The sequence below is a fragment of the Phalacrocorax aristotelis genome, chromosome 2 (genome assembly GCF_949628215.1).
Source record: "Phalacrocorax aristotelis chromosome 2, bGulAri2.1, whole genome shotgun sequence".
In the NCBI taxonomy this organism is placed as follows: domain Eukaryota; kingdom Metazoa; phylum Chordata; class Aves; order Suliformes; family Phalacrocoracidae; genus Phalacrocorax; species Phalacrocorax aristotelis.
The window spans coordinates 132,284,133-132,304,711 of record NC_134277.1 but is presented as its reverse complement, the minus strand read 5'-3'; the positions used below and the strand labels follow the sequence as shown (position 1 = coordinate 132,304,711).

At 39.6% G+C, this 20,579-nt stretch overlaps 1 long non-coding RNA gene across 1 annotated transcript; it reads right to left on the bottom strand.

Annotated features, from left to right (window-relative positions):
* Window positions 1-3,017: 3,017 nt before the first annotated feature.
* On the bottom strand, window positions 3,018-20,500 carry LOC142053960 (uncharacterized). Its single transcript, XR_012659393.1, has 5 exons — window positions 20,178-20,500; window positions 15,538-15,629; window positions 6,645-6,725; window positions 6,266-6,361; window positions 3,018-4,381 (listed from the first exon to the last, which is right to left on the bottom strand). It is a non-coding gene; the product is annotated as an uncharacterized LOC142053960 (long non-coding RNA).
* Between the last annotated feature and the right edge of the window lie 79 nt (window positions 20,501-20,579).

The following is a 20,579-nucleotide window of genomic DNA, read 5'->3' as shown; positions in this document are numbered from 1 at the left end:
GTGGGAGCTTATTATGACAGCACATGATTAGCACCATGGCCACAAAGTGGAAGCTATTCAATATGGGGGGGATCTAGTTAATATGTTGTCATTGCTTAGTTTCTTAGTGCCGTTGGGGTAGGGAGATTTATAGTGGCTGCCTCAAAGCTGGCGGGTGTCAACCTCAGTTCTTGGCCCATGTCTTTTCAAAGAAATTGTGAATGGCAGTGAAATAATAATGGCAGACTTCACACCTGGACAGTGACAGCACCGTGTCTGCTAGCATAAAGTGTCTCAGTAATAAAATAATCTGTGGAGTTTATGGCTGCCGGTGCAAATGAGGAGATGGAAACTATAACCCTTAAAATCAGAAATTAAGCCTGCTTGGGACTGGGTGGATAGTAATTAGATATTAGAGAATGTCCGCAGTGAAAACACTGCAGTGTGAGATTCTGGTCTTTTAATTTAACACCAGATCAATGTGAATAAGCTCAGGGAAATTCACCTTGTGTTCAGCGAGGATAATCCATCACGATTCTTATAATACGCTGAATTCATTATGAGTGGTATAAAAACAGACTATACCATTTTTAGCTAGAAATGTTAAGAAATGCACCTGCTGATAAGCTCATCAATTTTAATATGCTAGGGAGCTTAAACGGGCAAAACCAGAGTTATGAACCATCTCTATAACCCACAACAACTTTCTGGTCTTCCCCACAGGAGAACAGTGATCATATCAAGCTTTAGTGGCTTATCTTGACTATGCTCTGCCTAAACCGAAATCTCAGCTGCTGGACAGCTGTGAAAGATCAAGCTCAATTTTTTTTCTTGACATTGAATTTGAAGGGTGAATCCAAAGGCCTAACAGATCTGTTCCATTGCCAAGGGTTTTTTTTACCAGTTGATATAAGTATGCATTGGATCTTCAGAAATTTCTCATTGCCATGATGTCGGTCAGCCAAAATACAATCTGCTCGGCAGAAGAACTGTCACACACTTGCTCCATTTCTGCACCAGATGGATGGGTTCACAATAAATTCCCATCTTGGTCCCTGGACTAGAAATCTCACATAAGAATTGACTTTTTAAAGATTGTGTTTTATGGGGTACTTCATTCCAGTGAGTTTCTAGTTATCTTCCAGCCAGAACAGTATTGCTTGAATTCACATGATGTTCTTCCCCTCCCTATCCATGCAAGACACCAGCTTGTTTTCCACTCCAAACTCTAAGCTATAAGCCTGCATTATGTTGGCTCTTTACATTCATCTGGCCATTTCAAAAACAATTTTCTTTTCCCAAGAAGGCTTGTCTTTACTTATATCCAGGCTTGTTCCCAACTTCTATTGTTTAAATCTTCAGCTTTGACTACATTTCAGCTGATGATTTTATCTTTCTCTTAACAATTTTGGATTAAACTTCCAAAAATGAGTCATCTGAACCAGATTTGCCCTTGCTAATTTACTGGCTGCTGTACAGAGCTGGTTGACAAAATCTGGCTGATTCAGAAGTTAATTAGAGGTAAATTGCAAAGTAAGAGAATTCTGGAAGCAGGGATTTTATTTTACATAGAAGAATCTTCACATAGATAACCAAAATCTTACTTAAGATAAATCAGTTCTTCTTTTATCACCAAGTAAAATTTTATATTGGTAACTGTATCCTGTTAAAAGTGCAGTGCTCACATTTAGTTCAAAATGGTACTCCAGGGAACCGGCAGCAAACTACATACACACTGCTGTGGCAGAGAATGCAGCTCTTAAACAATGACATAGGAGATAATATAAAACTAATATAATTTAATATAAAAATGATCCTATTAAAAGCATGATGAGATCTCAGCACCCCTGGAAATGAGGATATATATTTATGTAGAGCAATGATATGGTCCTGGCTGCTATGTTATACTTCTTAATTAGATTACATATTGCAAGAAGAATACAGTTGATTTTGAAAATGTTCCACTGAAGGATGACAAAGTGGCTACCAGCCGGATAGATAAGTTCAGGCACTGATTTACATCAGAAGTGGGTTTGGAGTGTCTTAATTTTTAACTGCATATATGAAAGCGTGTTGAGCATTTGTAAAATCATATCAGCATTTATGGTTTTACAAATTTGAATTAAAATTCAGAATAAACTTTATTGCAATAACTGCTTTTACTTTGTTTTCATTTGTTGATTTATATATTTTGCGCTGTTGTTGATAGGATATTTAACCTGAAATTCATGAAAGGGTGCTAAGCTGTAGATCATGTGCAGGTTTATGCAAGTATTGCTGTATTGTAAAGGCAGTGTCTAATGTAAATGTATTTGTTTTAGTGGAATAAAGGTTTTGTCATAGTAAAAGACAGTTGATTTCAGTTTCAGCAATGATAAATCTTATTTTAACTTTAAATAAATGGAATTGTAACTTAAATATACTTAAACATATGTATGTACATATACATATATGCATATATATATGTGTGAGTATATATGTGTGTGTGTGCATGAGTGTATCCAGGACAAATTTTTCAAATGTAGGAACCCAAGTGAGTGCTGATTAAGGGTATCAGAGTAATGTAGCTGTTTTTATCAATGCATCTTTCTCCATCTAATACCCCGTATTTGTCACTGGGCTAATGAGCACTGGTGATGTGTATCACTAACACTGCCCTCCTCCACGTCAAGCTCCTCAGTGTTGCACTGTGGAGGCATATCTCACACGACTAAAGGATACTAATTTCCTTAAAAATCCTGAAGGAAAAGTAGGCCTAGACAAAACATCTGAGCTTTTTATAACTGTGGAATTTCTATATGGGGGGAAAAGAGCATTGGCTGTGCACACAGCCTAAGTCCGTTTATGTCTGAAAGTGTGTTTTCCTCACAATGAAGTTCATTAGGCCTCAAGCTTTTTTTTTTAATGCCTACATGAACATTTCAAATATAAACCTTTTCAACTAAAATCTTTTCTTTCAAATCTAAAATGTAACTGATACTTAAGAAAACTGTTGGATAAAGCTTGCACAATAATAAATTAAGATCATAAAACCAGAAAGGAAGCAGAAAATTATAATTTTAAAACATAATTTCTCAAATGAAAAAAAAACTGACCTTACTCATACTTATTTTAACTGAGCAGTTAAAAACACTGTGATACAGCCTTATTAATAAAGGAAAGCAAACAATCATGAGGACTTCATAGACAGATATTAAACAGTCATTGTCTTGGAGATACGTGTGCCTTCGATGTGTGCCATGCACACAAGTGTCATTATTTCTCTCCCTAACAAGAGTTCACCTAATCAGGAGCAAGCTGAGGGATCTTTTTTTCAAGTTGCTGTAAATAGAGGAGTCAGGGAGAGGGACACAATCTTGCCTAAGCGCCTCCCTCCCTCCTTAACCTTGCCCCAGGCTGTTGGGAGGTTTACAGGAGCTCTGGTTCTCCTCACACTCGACACAAGGAGTCAGATGCTCCCAGTGCACATCCTATTATTACTCAGACTCAGTTTTGCTGCAGCCACACAGTTAAACCCAGGGAGATAAGATGGGAAATAATTGAGAGTACAACAGCTGCAGACTCTGCCAGGGTGCTCAAATTTCTGGTAACTATGTCTTGGGGAAGACATTTTTCAGTCACTTGAAGATAACTGCTACAGATGTGATCCTCCCAATTCATCCATTTGGAAGTCAATTTTTAACCTTTTGTTTAAAAAGGCTCTTCAAAATTGGTGTCTGAGTCTGCTGAAGGGGACAGGAAAGGCAGACCTGTCTGTAAGAAAACCAAGAATTAGCTGAAGGGCATCTTTTCCAGGGTATGGTTTTAGGTAGGATCCCAGCCCAATCAGAGAAACCATCAGAGTGTGGGGAAGAGGAATGCTTTTCTTCCAAAACAGATAAGTGCAATTGTTACACCTAAAGACAAGATTAATTTTTTGCTATGAATTGGATTACACTGACTCTTGTTAATCTAGCTGAAACAGATCTTGTTTGAGGGACTTTTGACTGAAGTAGTAGTCATCTGCCTTTGCTGGAAGGAAGTGAGAGTGACAGGCAAAGGATGTAGGAGGGAGGAGGTCTTTTATACTTTCAAGCTTTAACTTTGATTTAGCAGTCCAGGAAGAACTTTGCACCTTCAAGTTTGGCCCTCATGAACAGAGTCACAATAAATTTCTCCTTCCTTACTTCTTACTATCATTCCTTTAGCGCTAGTAACAGAATTAATAGTTCTAAACTCCAAAGTGAATGTTTTGCTACTGTAAACACTTTTTTTAAAGGACATGATGTTAGTCATCCTGTGTTGCACTCCAGTGATTTCACAGTAAATATCCTTGCAGGCGAGTCTGAGAAACATTTGCTCGTCGCACAAGTCAGGAATTTGAGCCCTTTACCAACATATCTTTTGCTTCCACACAGTTATCCTGTGGTAAGAAAAAAAAATAGAGATGTATTAGGGGAGGGAAAGTATTCTGCTAGTCAGCTCAAAATGTAAAAAATTCCTCTATTTGAAAGGGGTTTTGTATAGATGCTCTGCTCTAGAAACTTGTTCTACTCAAATAATTCGCATCACAATACATATAGTAAAACATAACCTGGAGGACTGAGCTTTTACAAATATAGACATCAAAAATTAAACCAACATGGAAATCCTGATCCACAGTTATTTATTTTAACCAGTTTGACATAAATTGTCTAACAATGCTGTGATAGAGAAGATAATCTTACGTTGTTGACCAATGGAGGTGCGATCCATGGAAATTTTGTAGGAAAAAAACCCCATGATATATTTAGAAGCTGTTTAGACTTCATTTCCAACAGGTTTGCACTAATCTTATGAAAATATACTGACCTTATATCTCCAGAAGAAGACTATTGACCTATTTGCACTCCTTTACCCGGTTGGTCATCATTCAAAGTAGTAATTTAATTCTGGCTTTATTGTTTAATTTTATTATTACTTTTAGGAAAAAAAAGAGCTTGGTTTGGCTGAAGAAAGTATGCTGAAATTTTAGCTGGGTCTAGTTTCAATAGCTAAATGATGTAAAGTAAATACATTTTTATCACTACATTTGGCAATCCAAAGAATTCTTATTTAAAGCTGGAAGGAATCAGAATAAAGAGATCAGTTTGGAATGCAGCAGCTTAGTCTTAAGAGTATTTATATGGACTGAATGTTTAATATTATGTTTTATGGGTAGTCAGTTGTATCTGCAATGCAGTCAAACCCCTTTTTGATAGATGAGAGTAGTCTATGCAGAGAGTAAATCAACAAACATAATCAAATGGTTTTGTTCTTATTGGCTTTTTGATATGAGCATGCAAAGTGCTGAACCCTTTTGATTCCAACAAATGCAGTGGGACTCTACCAGAGCTGTAGCATCCATGTCCTAGGTCTTGCTAAATGTTTTTAAAATAAATGTGTATTCCTAAAAGTCAAATGCCTAATAATACAAAAACTTCTCAGTCATGTAAAGGATGGCCATTTTTGGCCATCCAAGTGAAGTGCCAAGACAAAGCTCATCATTCATTGGCCTTAGTTTTTCAATCCCATGCCAACTACCTATTCAGCAGCTGTTGTAGGTCTCTAGGATATATGTAGGATACTTGCATGGAACAGCGGGGCAGTTCAGAAACCTTAGCTATTTATTTCCATTTTTTCACTTTGAGGTTTATTGATCAATGCACTAGGAGTATAATGCATAAAAAGCAACAGTTTACCTTGACAGTCAACCACAGACTACAGAATCTTCTGGAGGACACCAAGGCGGTGCTAAAGGTCAGCTGGCCTTGGCAGCAAATCAATGCATTTTTGCAAAATTACTGAAGACTGCAGGTTTCTTCAGCAATTCTTTTCCTTCTCCAACACTGAAATAATGTCACTTCATTCTTTGCACCTAACGGACAGTTTTTCAGTTTTTCAGGTGATTTAAAAGATCAGTGAAAAAAATGTCCTATTACCTAGAATGACCACAAAACAAATCCAAGCTATGTAATACACAAAATGTTGTAAGGAATGTAGGTGTGTGGCCTGTGGAGGTCTTTTTTTGGGAAGACGTGCTACGTTCACTGAGCTTTTGCCTCACCATGACCAAGGCCTGCTTGAGTGCAACCAGTTGCAGCAGTGAGGCTTCTCCAGTGGTGTTCAAGCATCAGATGTTAGCACAGAATTTCTGTATCTGATTCTGGGGTTTTATAAGCCTTAACATTCACATAGTCTTGTTCTGCTGGTACCAGCATCCCCATAGCATGAGTTTACAATGCAAAGCACTGGGAAAAATAGCTAGGAACAAAGATTCTGAATTTACCTTAATACATATTTTGCCATTCATAAAATGACCAGTACCCTTCTGAACCTGCCACTCACCAAAACCAAGAACCACAGGTGTGCATGCAACTGTCCTCTGGGAAAAGAAGAAGAAAACAAGGGAAACACGTGCAGAAGGAAAAAAAGAAACTGAATGTTTTGTTTACAGTCCTTCCACGAAGTGTTTAGACTGACAGGCTGGCCTCCAGGTGTGCGATATGCTACTTTCTGGGATATCAGTTCCATGATCATTCAGACTGGGATCTTGCTTGAGTGCACCATAGCTCCTCCCCAGCTTGCAAACCACCTCTCTTCGGGGTACACCAGAGTCTCATTCCAGTGCACGAGTCAGCCCATGACTTGTATGAAACCAGGCCTACCTGAGACTAGAAGTGCTCCCAGATTCTCCACTGTAGGGGCACAAATTTGAATGTCTGCATCCCCCTCTGTCTCCCAGTTTTCTGTAGACAAAGGAACAGGGACATGACACAGTACAGAAAAGAAGGGCATCTTCAAGCATGTGGTCTATATAAGCTTGGAGCTGCAAGAGCAGAATGCATTTTTACCTATGGTAAATCACAGTGCATTTGCAAGTATCTGCGGTTATGGATTTATTAAGTCTCATTAGTCTTTATGTTGTGGGGAAGGAAGTACCATACCTCCTCAGGAACTTCTAAACAGAAACTGAAAGCAGTGTTTCCCAGCCTCCTGTCCAGGAACCATTCATTAGTCACCCACGCAGTATTAGACACGTGACAGGCAAGATGATTGTAAACATGCTTTTCTACAGACAACAGACTCACATGTGCAAGCTAGCAAGCAAGCCAAAGAAATGGAGTGAAATAAATGTAATAAATTAATAATCTTATTTAGTCTGATTTTTAGGAACTTTTGTAAAGGGTTAAACAATTGTTTACTGGTTTACTTCAAGAAAGGTAGGCACTGATTTAATTAAGGAAATGGTGAGCAGTTCTGGTCCAGAAAGTCCAGACTAGAAGGAGATTCAAAGCTTGATTCTATCTAAGATCTGGGCAAGTGAATTAGGTCTGTGTGCATATCGTTTACAATAGAGGCCTAATTTAGGTATATCTGCATATGTAGATGATCTGAATAGACTTCTTAAGCATTGACGTAGTGTCAAACTTTAAAAAGGACAGACTGTTTTTGTTTATATGTTTCAGTATTTAAATTATGTGCATTTAATTCTGCAGACAGAGGAGCAAGATACAGATAAACTCCCTCCTGCCAGAAATAGAAGGTAATGTATGTGGTATCAAAGAAAGAGAACAAGGGAGTGTGATGACTGGGTAGCAGCCTTAGAAATCAGTTAGATGAAATGGTAACTGAATCATGTTCTTTTATTCATTCAGCCCAAACGATACACTCAGTCCTGTGCAAGGCTGAGAAGAAGACATGATCTTTGTCCTAAGGACCTTACCATGTAACTGAATGGACCAATGGAAGTATAAAGGCAAATCTATCAGAGAAAAATTAATTCCACCAGATTTTAGACTCCTTTGACTTCTTTCTTTATTTTCCCAGAACATGGGTCTGATGCTCTGGGGCTAGAAACAACTTTCTGAAGATGAGCTTGAAGGAAAAGAGTTTATAGAGTCCCTCCTTGACTGGTGCTATCTTGTCAAGAAATGGAAAGAAAAGGGAAAAGAAGAACTTATATTATGTTTGGGCTGTAGCCCAGGAATATGTGGAGGAGGACTCTCATCCCAGAATGCACTTCAGGCACAGCCCCTAAATCTCAGCAAATTGTATCTGGGTTCTTATTTTTCTCAGTTGTAAAATAGACTTAATTTTAAGGCATGACAAAAGCTCATTCATCATCTGCCAAAAAGTACTTAGATATTGCATGGCAATCAGAGGGTATGTGCAGAGTTATTGGGATGGTTGATTTTATTAGTGTGCATTTTTGGCATTCTGTACAGACATGAACCTTCAGCAGAAGCTGGAGCAAGCAATTTTTGCCAATCTAATCAAGAGAACAGCTATGGTTCATTTCCAGGGGCCCGAAGACCACACATACTATCATAAAGGATATTACCATTCTCCAGACTCTTCTCAATTCAATTCTTCAGTTCAACGTCTCTGGAACACCTACTGTAACAGTACTCTTCTTAGAGACAAGCCTTCAGGGAGAACATGTGGGTGACATGGTGTTTTCTCATATATATATATATGTGGGAGTATTTCTGATTTATGTATAGCTTTCTATCTACACTTATTAGGAAGAATGAAATAATTTGAATTGGTATACACTGCCTTTATTTTGACAAAGTTCATTACAACAGAAGTCTTTAATGTAATACTCTATTACATAGGCAGCTGTTTTAGACCCCCTTCCTGTGTGGCACATAGGGCCACAAATCTAGATGATCATAACAATCCCTTCCAGCCTCAAGTCCGATGAATCTCAGCTAGCTTTCCTAAAACCCCTCAGCTGTTTTGAGATTATTTTCTTTAGTCTTTTGGTAATTACTTAGCTCTCAGAAATGCACAGGACTTCTTGTTCACTCTCTGAACAAATCCAGATATATTGGTTTGTCAGAAGTAAAATGTTATGTGACATCATAAGCCAAACACCTTTACTTTAGGGTGGAATTTGAATTTAATACTCCCTTTTTGTGATAGCTTGGCCTTCTCTTTATTCAGAGGCTGTGAAAAAATATACACAAACCTTTCAAAAAATTATCACCTACTAATATCTCAAATCAAAAATTGTACCATAGTACGTTCTGGGAATTATGCCAGCTAATGAAACCTTTACTTCATACATAATTTTATTGCTCTGCCACTTAAGTGCCACTTAAGACTTTAAAATAGTTGTTGGAAATTATAAGTTTATTGTACATATACACACCCATTACTCTTAGCTACTACTAGCAGGAGTTTGTCAGCTAAGATGAGCCTGACTGTTGTGGATGTCACCACTGAGTCAGTCCAAGCCTCCATGCTTTATTTGGCTTCCTCTGTGGTCAATAGGTAAAACAAGGACATTAAATCCGACCCCTAATGATTCAGCTATTCAGGCCTATTTTTTTTTTAATCTTGCCCTCCACATGCAGTTTTTTTCTTGCCAGCTGGGGTAATCTTTTCCATATGCAAGGGACTCCCACAGGTTTACTTGAATGAATTTTCCAAAGCATCAGACAGATAAGGGGCATGAGCAGTGACCACTTTCACTTTTAAATGGAAGTGTGGTCCAGTCCAAAGGGTTTTACTTTGTGAACTTTGGGCTCTGGATGCCTTCTTTAGGAGTCCATACTTACTACAGCTGTTTACTGAGATGGACTGTAAGGGCAGGATTCTTCCCTCCTAGTGGAGGTGTCTACAGGGCAGATACTTTCTTCCAAGCTAGTGGTGTCCTAGACTCCTGTTATAATCAACATTGAGGGATCAGATGAAAGAAGGGATTTTTCCACTACAGCTAGCACTGGTGCAGCCTCACCTCCAGTACTGTCTGCTGTTTTGGGTTTCACAGTCTAAGAAGGATATAAAATACTATAATGTGTCCAAAGGAGAGCAACAAAGATGAAAGAACTAAAGGGTATGACTACCAGGAGTGGCTGAGGATATTGGGTTTGTTCAGCTTAGAGAAGAGGACACTAAGGGGTGACCTCGTTGATGTCTACAACTTCCTCATGAGGGGGAGCAGAGGGGGAGATGCTGATCTCTACTCTCTGGTGTCTAGGGATGGGACACAAGGGAATGCCTTAAAGCTGCCTGAGGGGAAGCTCAGATTGGGTATTAGGAAAAAGTTCTTCTCTGAGAGGGTGGTCAAGCACTGGAACAGGCTCCCCAGGGAAGTGGTCATGGCCCCAATGTTTGGACAACACTCTTTGGTTTTTAACTTTTAAGTTGCCCTGTGTGGAGTCAGGATTTGGACTGGATGATCCTTGTGAGTCCCTTCCAACTCAGGATATTCCATGATTCTATAATTCTATGGCTGGTACTTGCAAGGAATTGTTAACTTCAGCCTAAAATAGACGGTTAAAAAATGTCAGGTACTGGTGCTTATTGTGACCAAGAAATGTCTGTTTCTTTGCACCATATAGCAAAAGGCAGGTGCAGTACATGTCTGCATTGCAGAGTCTTAAGTTACAATTAAAAAGATCTTCATAGAGAGTTACAACTAGTGTAAGACATTCGCCTTCTTCCTTTAGTTCTCAGACTTTTTTTTTTTCTGGAAGCCATCTTTTATCTACTCCTCATCTTGACAACGGTTACACAATAGAGTATGTGTGCACTGCTGTTTGATAGGATTTTCCATTTTTGTAAAATATGCTTCAGCAGAATTACAAGGAGAGGGTTTAAACTTGTGATCAACTCAAAACTGGTTCAAATAAGGGACTCACGAGTTAATTTGAATTCTGACGTATGTTATAGTTAATTTATGATCTTGTGTTTGAGTTGTCAAGAATAAAGCCTGTCTAGTTCAAAGGAGGGATATCAGGACCCTACAATTTAGAGAAGTGTATTTTGGACAAGAGAATATAACCAGTATTTTCTCAAACATATATAGAGTTATATCTAGAATGAAATCCTAACTTCTTGTTCACCTCTACTGCTGTTCATGTCTGGACCGCTACCTGAAAGATTGGATTTCAGAGAGTCTTAGATTAAAAGACACAATTTCAGAATGGCCCAGTGTTATCACCAGTTCGATTTCTTGTCTCATTCCTTTAATTTCATAGGCTGTAGCCTTAACTGTTGTATGAACAAGATTATATTTTAGAAAAAAAAGGTGCTTCCCATATACTTTGAATCATCCTCAGCCTCTTTCAGTATTTTATATTTTCTGTCAAATGATTTTCTTAAATGTATGAATGGAAGCCCATTCCAAACACAATTTTTATTGATGTTTCCCCATTTTAAGTCACAGCTTAAGACCTATCTGACAGGCTATGTTCAATGTTTAGGCATTTTTAATGATTTTGCACTATATCGATAGTTTATTATTCAATCTTTTTCATTTTAAGTATTTGACAGAAACTTTTTCACCACTTCTACTGACTTTAGAAGATGACCTCTTCCAGGCTTAACAGGTCTTCCTCATAGTATTTGTGACTGAATTACTCCAACGACCATTTTGGAAAACAAAGATAGTTAAAGAGCAAATATGAAAGGCTCAAGAAACTTACTGAAAATATTTTTCCTCTTGCAGTCTCCCAAGTGTACTACACTTCTATCAGAAGGGGTTGGGGTTATGTCTCTGCATCATTCCTGCATTCTGCAGTCACAGCACAGATTATACAGCACTGTGCTTTGAACAGGGAGATAGAGTTTCCTTCTTATAACATTTACCTCTTTCATTGTTTGATTGTAATGAAAGTAAGTTCCTGCATTAGAAGTGTATAATTCACCCTTAAAAGAATACTTGGGCTGAAATTTGATATGCAACATGCTGGTCAGGGAACAGACATGCTTTGCTTTGTATGAGATGCAGGTCTGTGCAAAAGCAAGCTAGGCATTTTCATGTTCATACTTTCTGTTTACCTCCATTGAAAAAAGAAACCTGCCTTTTTTCAGCAACCTAGTACATGACTGAAGGGAAAATCTTTGTTTAAACGCTGAGAGGTTTATGCCAAGGACGTAATCTTTTAAAGAACTCAGTAGATACATGCAAACTTGTTCCCATTAGATCTAACATAAAGAACAGAATTTTAGTGTGGATATATAGTTTTAATTATGGTCCTTTTGCAACTGACTGAAGTGGTGACTGTGCAAAAACTACCTTAGTGTTTACGGAGGTTTGATATTAACTCAACACAACAAGAGTTTATGTACTGTTTGATCTGTTCCCTCTTACACTTTAATGACTGATTTGGTGCTTAATTATGAAAATACTGTTATGTTTAAGACTTGTATCATAAAGGAAAATTTAAGAAGGAGCCAGTCATACAAGTTGTTCAGATATGAACCTATCCTGACTTAAGAGCTGGCTGATCATGTTCACCACTTCCTGCAAGGAGCTCCTCTTATGTATTTCAGTTAGTTTTTCTACAAAGCTCTCAAGCATTTGCTCATTCTTTTGCTGAATCTGGGCCCTGATCTGGCCTTATCCCATTGCATTCACAGGCCTGGGAGCATCTAATTCATACATTAAATTCAACCTTTTTTGCAGGCAAAACCAGACCCTTGTAGGTACTTTTGTACACATGAATTCTTTTTGAAACAGGAAAATGATTTCCAGGAGATTTTTCCTTGAGATACTTCTTTCTAACAGTTAGCGGCCTGAAGTATATGCAAGTCAGCGACATTATCGACCCTATCCCCTTACAATTTCTTTCTGTTATCCGATACCTCTAGCTCTTGCTGAAGGAATCTTTCCTCTGGGTTCCTCTCTCACTGACTCTTCCCCTCTTTGTCTGTCATTCCCTGCTCCGTAACTTCTTCTCACTTGGGTCTTGGCCAGCTTGCTCCCCTATGATCTTCTACTTTCTCTTTCATCCTCATCCCAGACTGGCTCTGACACTGTGACTGCAAATCCACTGACAGCTATTAAATATACAGCAATGCAAATCAAATCCCACAAGGAAAGCCCAGCTAATTATGTGCTGACTCCTTTGCTGGTACGAAGACTCTGTTGCTCTCATCAATCATCCCCAGGACTCTACTGACTATCAGAGCCTGTTGTGTGTTAGCAACTCTCCTCCATGCCCTCTTTGCACACTAACCAGTCTCTGTTTTTAACCTCTTAGTAATTTGCTGAAATCTTCCTTTTGAACGTTGGAAGATTCATGAATCTACTATTATCTTGAGCCAAGATGCAGAAGTTCAGCTTGATTTACCTTCAACCTTCCTTGGCCTGTTTTAAATCTACTGATTCACTCTCCATTCTCTGTAGTTTCTCATTTCACTGTTAAACCCTCTGATCATTCAGAGGCTTCCCCTTGTCTTCAAATGCTGTGAGCTTTCTTGTGCACTTCAGGGCATTTGGTTAGTTTGTCGTTTGGCCTCATTTCTGCCCTTTTTGACTAAAATGTTATTTCATTCTGATTCTTTTTCTGTTTCTTGCCATCAGTCCTGGCACTATGGAACAGAAGATTAATTGTTTCTCCTGTGTAACAAGTTGTCAGACCCACCTAGAGGCACAGATGTAAACCCTGAGGGTTCAATTTGTATTAGGCAAAGTCAAGGCAGCTGCTGATGGGACTGCTTGGGAAATTTCCCCAAAGACAGCAGCATCCTAAAGCCAGGGTTTGCAGGTCAGGATTAGGCTGCTAGGAGCCTGCTGGTCCTTGCCCAGGCAGATGTCATATGCCAGACAGAGGTACAAACCTGGGTGATCCAAGAAGGCTGTCCCAGGGCTGGTGATGCCAGGATTTCAGTGCCTGTGGGTCCAGGGTGTGCACACCATGCCATGTGCCAATGCTATGCTGCAGAGCAGCTACAGGGGAACTGGAGAGTCCCACAGTCCCACCTGGTCCTGGGGTTTTCTAAGTTGCCCGCCGAGGTGAAATACATAGGCCTAGCCCAAAGTTCTGTCTGTTCCCCTCACGGTGATAGAAATAAAATGGACAGTTTCAGTAATGGCATGGCCTGGAGTGAATTACTGGGTATTATTACTGGGTACTGAAATGCCATGTTCACTGAAGAAAAACATAGTCTTAAGAATTCTAGTTCAATGGGAGATTTTTGGTTTCCATCATAAGCAAAATATTAAAATCTTGTATGCAACAGAATGCCCTCTTTTTAAGTGACTTTTAATTGTCACTCTGACAGCTGTTGCATTTCTGCTGTACATGTTAGTGTAGAGGTATATTTTAATTGCAGCAGTTACTGAGAAATCTTTTTTAAATCTTTTCACAATCTGTTATTATCTTCATACAATTTAACAGGTAGATATTGTGACATTGATGGGCATTTATGGATGGCTGATGAATTCTCCTTGATATTATTATACAGTTACTAATATATATATTGTGTTAATGCTAATACTAGTACAGATCTTTTGGAAAATCCTTTGTCAGACCAAGGGATAAGAATTAGATCATTAAGGATCAAAACATGACAATAAAAGCAAACAAAAATATGGAAGATAATATCCCTCCTGCTGAAATTTCTCTCGTAAGTCATTAGAGTTGGCAGGAGTTTGTATAAATGCAGTTGCTACTTTTAAGCCAAGTCTACCATTAAACCATGACCCTAAGCACTAAATTTACACATCTTTTAAATACCTCCGGGGTGGTGACTCAAACACTTCCCTGGGCAGCCTGGTCCAATGCTTGACAACCCTTTCACTGAAGAATTTTTTCCTAATACCCAGTCTAAACCTCCCTTGGTGCAACTTGAGGCACTTTCCTCTTGTTGTGTCACTTGTTATTTGGGAGAAGAGACCAACCCCCACCTCACTACAACCTCCTTTCAGGTAGTTGTAGAAAGCGATAAGGTCTCTCCTCATCCCCCTTTTCTCTATGCTAAACAACCCCAGTTCCCTCAGCCACTCCTCTTAAGACTTGCTCTCTAGACCCCTCACTAGCTAAGATCAGATCTTGGCAGGAAACAGTCTGAGGGTAATTCACACAACAGTGGTTGAGCATTTTGATTGCAGGGACTTCAGCTTCATTGCACTGAAGTTCAGCAGATCGACACAAAACCAAAATACACCATTTATCAGTGTGTACACCAATCCTAGACCATCCTAGAAGACTTCCCCTTCACCCATTTAATGCTGTGGAAAAATAAGGCAATTAAAGCTGGAAAATTATGTTCAGAATCTATTATTGTTGCTCAAATCTGTATAAATTGAATGTCTCTGCAGCTGCCAAGTTTGGATCGCACTGTATTGGCAAGACATATTCAAACAGCAGAATGAGTATATTGAAGTCCTGCACAGAAGAACATCAGTTCTTATTTTCTGCTTTATTATGAAAGTAAGAAGAATTCATTGTGGAAAAAATATTGACAGATAATTTTAACAAAAATGTGTATTTTCTTAATACATATGTGCATTTTCTGGGATTAAAGCTTCTTATTTCCCAGTCACTGAATTCTACCTCTGTGTTGTATGAGGCCAAGCTATACAATGAGCTGAGCTACACTATCCTTAATTGGTAAAGCACAAATAAAGGTATTTCTCAGGGTTTGATGTTTACATCACTAAAGTAAACAAAATGCACAAATAAAAACAAAATGCTGGTGCAATAAGCTGAAGGAAAAAGAAGGCAAGAATACAACACAGAAGGACTATTCAAAAGCAGAACTAAGACGAAAATGAAATAGCTCATGATTTCTCACTCTCTCTTCCCATCCCCTCACCTCCTTTTAAAATCCAATGATTTGTCTCTTTCCCCATATCTGGTAGAAAATCAGGCCTCTTTCTTCTTTTTCCTTGTGAAAATGTTGAAGAACTAAGGAGAGAGATAAATAAGAAAACCAACATGACTCCGAACATTTGCATCTTTTCTCATAAGAACAGAAGAAAGCAACACCATCATTGTATGTATCTAAAATACACATTAAACTTTTTTCATTTACCACACTTCTGGAGCTCTGCAGAAAGTTCCTGGGGCCTGATTCAGTGACTCTTGGGGGACTGAAAATGCAGAGCCATTTCAATATATAAAGGCATCAAGCCTTACACGAGTTTGTGTGTTGTTTGAATGTTCCCTGCTGGGATTTCTTTTTCGTTCTCGTTGCATATGTATACATTACAAAAAAATAGAATAAGAGAACGTTGTTTTGGCATTACTGGAAGGAGTTTTACTATGGCTACTTAGCTTGCAAAAGCCTGCCAAAAGCCACGGGGAAGATTACTAAACAAATACCTCATTTTAGATAATTACCATGGGCCTGATACAAAGCCCATAGAAACCTACGGAGGGACTGCTGCTGACTGCAGTTACAAAAACCTTCAGACCAGAGTGGAAATAAATTAATCTGTGTTTTTCCTGGTCCACTTCTCATGCCCAGGCATAGCTTCCCATTGTTTTATTAATCAGCTCTGGAAGCTTCACATCCCACCATCGTTTGGAAAGTTTTTTTATTTGTTGTGGGATATTTAACAACTTTGTGTCCTTGACAAAGTGTCCTTGATAAAGTCCTTGACAAATGACAGAGGCACGTTACAGAGTTGTGCCTCTTCAAAAGTCACTTGTAAACAAAGCAAATCAGGATTGTATATGTAATCACACATCTAATCTCCACTGGCATGTCTCAGAGCATTGTACTAGATGACTGCTATGAATATGACCTATGCTTTTTTAAATTAAAAATAAAAAAGCTGAGACCAAAATAGCTACCAAACTGATTTTGCAATTTGTATGTTTATCAGCTATGATGTGGAATTATTTTTCATTATAACATGAACACCTGAGCTAGCTCTTTAAATAGAAAAGAAAACCCCAAAGGCTCTACAGTAAAGTTGTCAAAACATTCTTTTTCAAGCAGTTTATCTGCTTTCACCTAGGAAGTCAGTGGCCTTTTTGGAATTGAAACCATGATCTCCCTAATATCTTACAAATAATCAACTGAGGAGGAAAAATCTATCTATGAAAATTCTTGTAGAGTTCAAATAGCTATTAATAAAATAAAGTCTTCACATGAATGAAAGCATTAAGCTTACATGTCATAGTAAAGTCAAACTGGGAATATACACTTCTGTCAGCAACCATTGAAGCATCCAATATTCCCAAAAAGAAATCCACTACACTGTTGCAGAGACTAAATAACATTTCAGAGTAGTTTTAATTAGATTTTGTACTTAACCTCTTCTGTAACCAGTTCTTTGTAAATCCCTTTTATTTCCTGTTACCATGCTGTGATACTGCTTTCTTATGAATGAGAGACTAAGTAAACCAGCTGTGCTATGTGACTGGTTAGGAAGTAGTTTACTATAAATTACAGATTTGTTAAAGGAAAGTGGACTATACCTGTTCCTACTGTTTGAAGCAAGAATTTAAAAACTCCCCTTTTACCAGGTTCTACAACCTCACTAACTTTCAGTGTATGAAAAAATACATGGCTGACACTAGGGTGGAGTATTTTCAAAAACACCTGTTTACATAATCTTTGTACCTGGATTACTGCTTTATTTTAAAAGGCTTCTTTCACAAAGTTTTAGTGCTTATGTCTGAATTTTGCTCTTTATACGTTTAGTCAAGAAATTCCTAAATATCTGTGCAGAAACACGAACGCTAATACAGATGCAGAGCACCGTATTAAAGAGTTCTGCTTAGGTTCTTGCTCAGTGTCCTGATGCCATTTTCATATGAAATCTAGGTGTACAAAATTTCCTATTTTCTTTGTCACTCTCCATTTCCATTCAAATCAAGCCCAGCATTCACCCCCAACAACCAACAGCTTGCCCTGTGGGGTGCCAGTTTAGGCAATCCGGGAAACACAATCCTATACACACCCAGGTACAGTACAGACAGTAAAATATGCATGTTATGGCTACTGTAAAAACTTCAGCTATGCTAATTACTCACATTAACGCCCCTAAATTTTGCTTATTCTAGACCAACCTCTTGATTTCTTGAAGTATGAGGGCTTTTATTTCTTATTTATGTATTTATTAGAAGAAACACTTAAATTTAGTCCTTCACGTTGGATGCCAGCTCAAAACTCTAACTTTGAAATTGTATGTTAGTTCATCATTAAGTTTAAATGAAGGACGTTTCAGGGAAAAAAAATCCTTAGTCCATGCTGTCCTCTTTAGCTTTTATAAGTAATGGGAACAATGGGATTCATAGTGCACCCAAAGGCTAGCAGAGAATTACTAAAATGGAAGGTGCCTCACAGCAAACACTCCACCAGCAGCTCCCTCTTAAAGACCTTCAGTTTCATGAGGCTGCATCATCAGGACAGAAGTACTTCACTTAAATGATTTCAGGATTTCTGAATTAAAATCTGAGTTCCACCAAAGCTACCGATACAGCCAGAGTGTAACAGAGTCACAACACCTCCATTTACCAAACAGGCTACAATATTCCAAGCTATTCTGAGTACAATACTGTATTTAGAGTGCCTGACAGCAATCTAAACCTGGAGAGAAAGCTGTGTGGAGAATTGTGGCAGGGAGAACTGCAGTCACTTTGCAGAAGCAGCTTGCCAGGGTCAGATGGAGGTGTGCTGTGGTTGCAGGTCATACCTGGGCTTCCTGCAGTACCCTAACAACTCCGGACTGTGACCAGTACCAGTGGTGACTGCAGCCGTTCTGGAATAATGATGACTTACTTTCCTCTCCTGCTAATGTTGTCTCTGCATTGTTTAGAATTTAGTTCTCATTCAATTTAGCTGACTCTTGCCTAAACTGACCCAGGATGGGGCAGCTTGTTCTACTACTGTAGTCCCAGTCAGTTGTGAATGGTGGCGATAGAGGCAGATTATATCAGCAATATGAATCTACTACAAACTGAGTCTTCTCTAATTCTCTGGCAGGACCATGGCAAAACTACTCAAGGTAAGGGACAAAACAGACCATTAAAAAAAAAAAGCTGTGGGTCTACATAGCTTGAAGTACCTGAAATTGAATAAACAGAATAAATAAACAGAATAAAAATATTCTGTTCAACATATCAAAACAAAGACCCAACATTTCATTCTGTCTTTACTGACATTGGAAAAGAAGAAAATAACCTGCACATGCTTTTAAAGATCTGCTAACAGGTACGGATCTGTTATGACTGAAATGAGTATAAAGCCTCGATTGCTGAACAAGTATCCTCAATCAATCCAAAGAAATTTTTTAAGGACACAGTGTGGCTGAACCATTCAGTTCTGTCCATCTTGGTTTGAAACAGCCCTTAGGCTATGTTTATTTTAGTAAATTAAACATTCTAGCTAATTAATACCTTTAGAAAATCTTCTTCGGGACTCAAACTCAGCAGTGGATATGGTTATAGCATTAGAGGGGTTTTGGAAATAGCTCGGGTCTCGAACAAATAGCAGTCCCCCAGAAAACTCCCTGGCATCACTTGGGGGAATGCATAGGTCTGGACACTTCCAGGTAGGCAGCTGCATAAGACTGGCCTTTTTTGGATAATGAGAGAGTTTAATAGTATGGACACAGGATACCCTGTGCTAGTCGGCCTCAAAGACAGAGTTTTTCTGGGCAGGTGTGCTGGTTTTGGCTGAGAAGGGGTTAATTCTCCTCACTGTGGGGGTCGGCTACCTTTCCAGCTTCCCGCGCTCTGCCGCGTGGCGGGGGGGGGGCTGGGAGGGGCGGGGCCATGGTGGGGGCGGCTGACCCCGACTGGCCAATGGCAGGTTCATTCCGTACCATGTGACACCATGACCAGTATATTGAGGGGGGGCAGTGGCAGCGCGGGGGCGGCGCGGCGTCGGGTCGGCGGGCGGCGAGCGGCTGCGGCGCGTGCGGTTTGTTCCGGCGGTTCGTTCCCCCTCTCCCCTCCCCTCCCTTCCCCCCTCCCCCGGGGCTTTGCGCCTCTCGTTGTTCTCCTTTACATTGCATTTCTACTGTTGTTTCTTTTAATTTTAATTATTAAACTGTTCTTATCCCAACCCACAAGCGTTACCCTTCTGATTCTCTCCCCCATCTGCCGGTGGGGGAGTGAGCGAGCGGCTGTGTGGGGCTGAGCTGCCGCTAAACCACAACAGCAGGTTTAATCTGCTGCAATAAAGAAAGTCTTAGAATTTTTCAGTTTTGCAAATGTGTAAGTTACTCATATGCTGATGATCTGACAGGGGTGTGGTGTCTCCGGCAGGTCCACGCCAAGTGACATCCCAGATCTCTGCTTTCATGTTCTCCTCACCCGTGACAGCTGGAGTGCAAAGCGCAGATGTGTGCATTTCCCCACAGAAAATCCAAGCCATTCCTGGCCTCCTAATTTTATACCCAGGAGTAGATTCCAACTTCTGACTATCCAGAAACCTGCTTTCCCCTTCACAAGCCCATAACTGGAAGGTCTGATGAGATTTTCCCACACTTTACTTACTCAAAGGGTGTTTTCTGCTACCACCTGGCGAACGTTGCAAGGTGGCTGGCTGCCTGGCTGGCTGCCTGAGCTGCCCTCTACCTGCAGTGGGAAGATCCCTAGAAGTCCTTCTTTCCTGCAGGCTCTCAGCTGTTCCTGGCTTAGCTCCTGTAGGTCCTGTTTCAAGTCAGCCTTTTCCCAGCTACTGTTTCCCGGGCTCCCTGCAGCTGTAGCAGCTGTTCACTTCTCTTGGTCTCCCTTTTTTAGGAGAGGTTTGTCCTTCTCACCAGCTGCCCTCTCCCAGCCCCCAACTATTCAAGTCCTAGCCCTGCTCCCTTATCTCTTCCCGGTTCCTGCTGCAGCCACTTATCAAGCCTGCTGCCTTTCCTCCACACCCAGCTAGGAGGGTGCTGACTCTGCCTT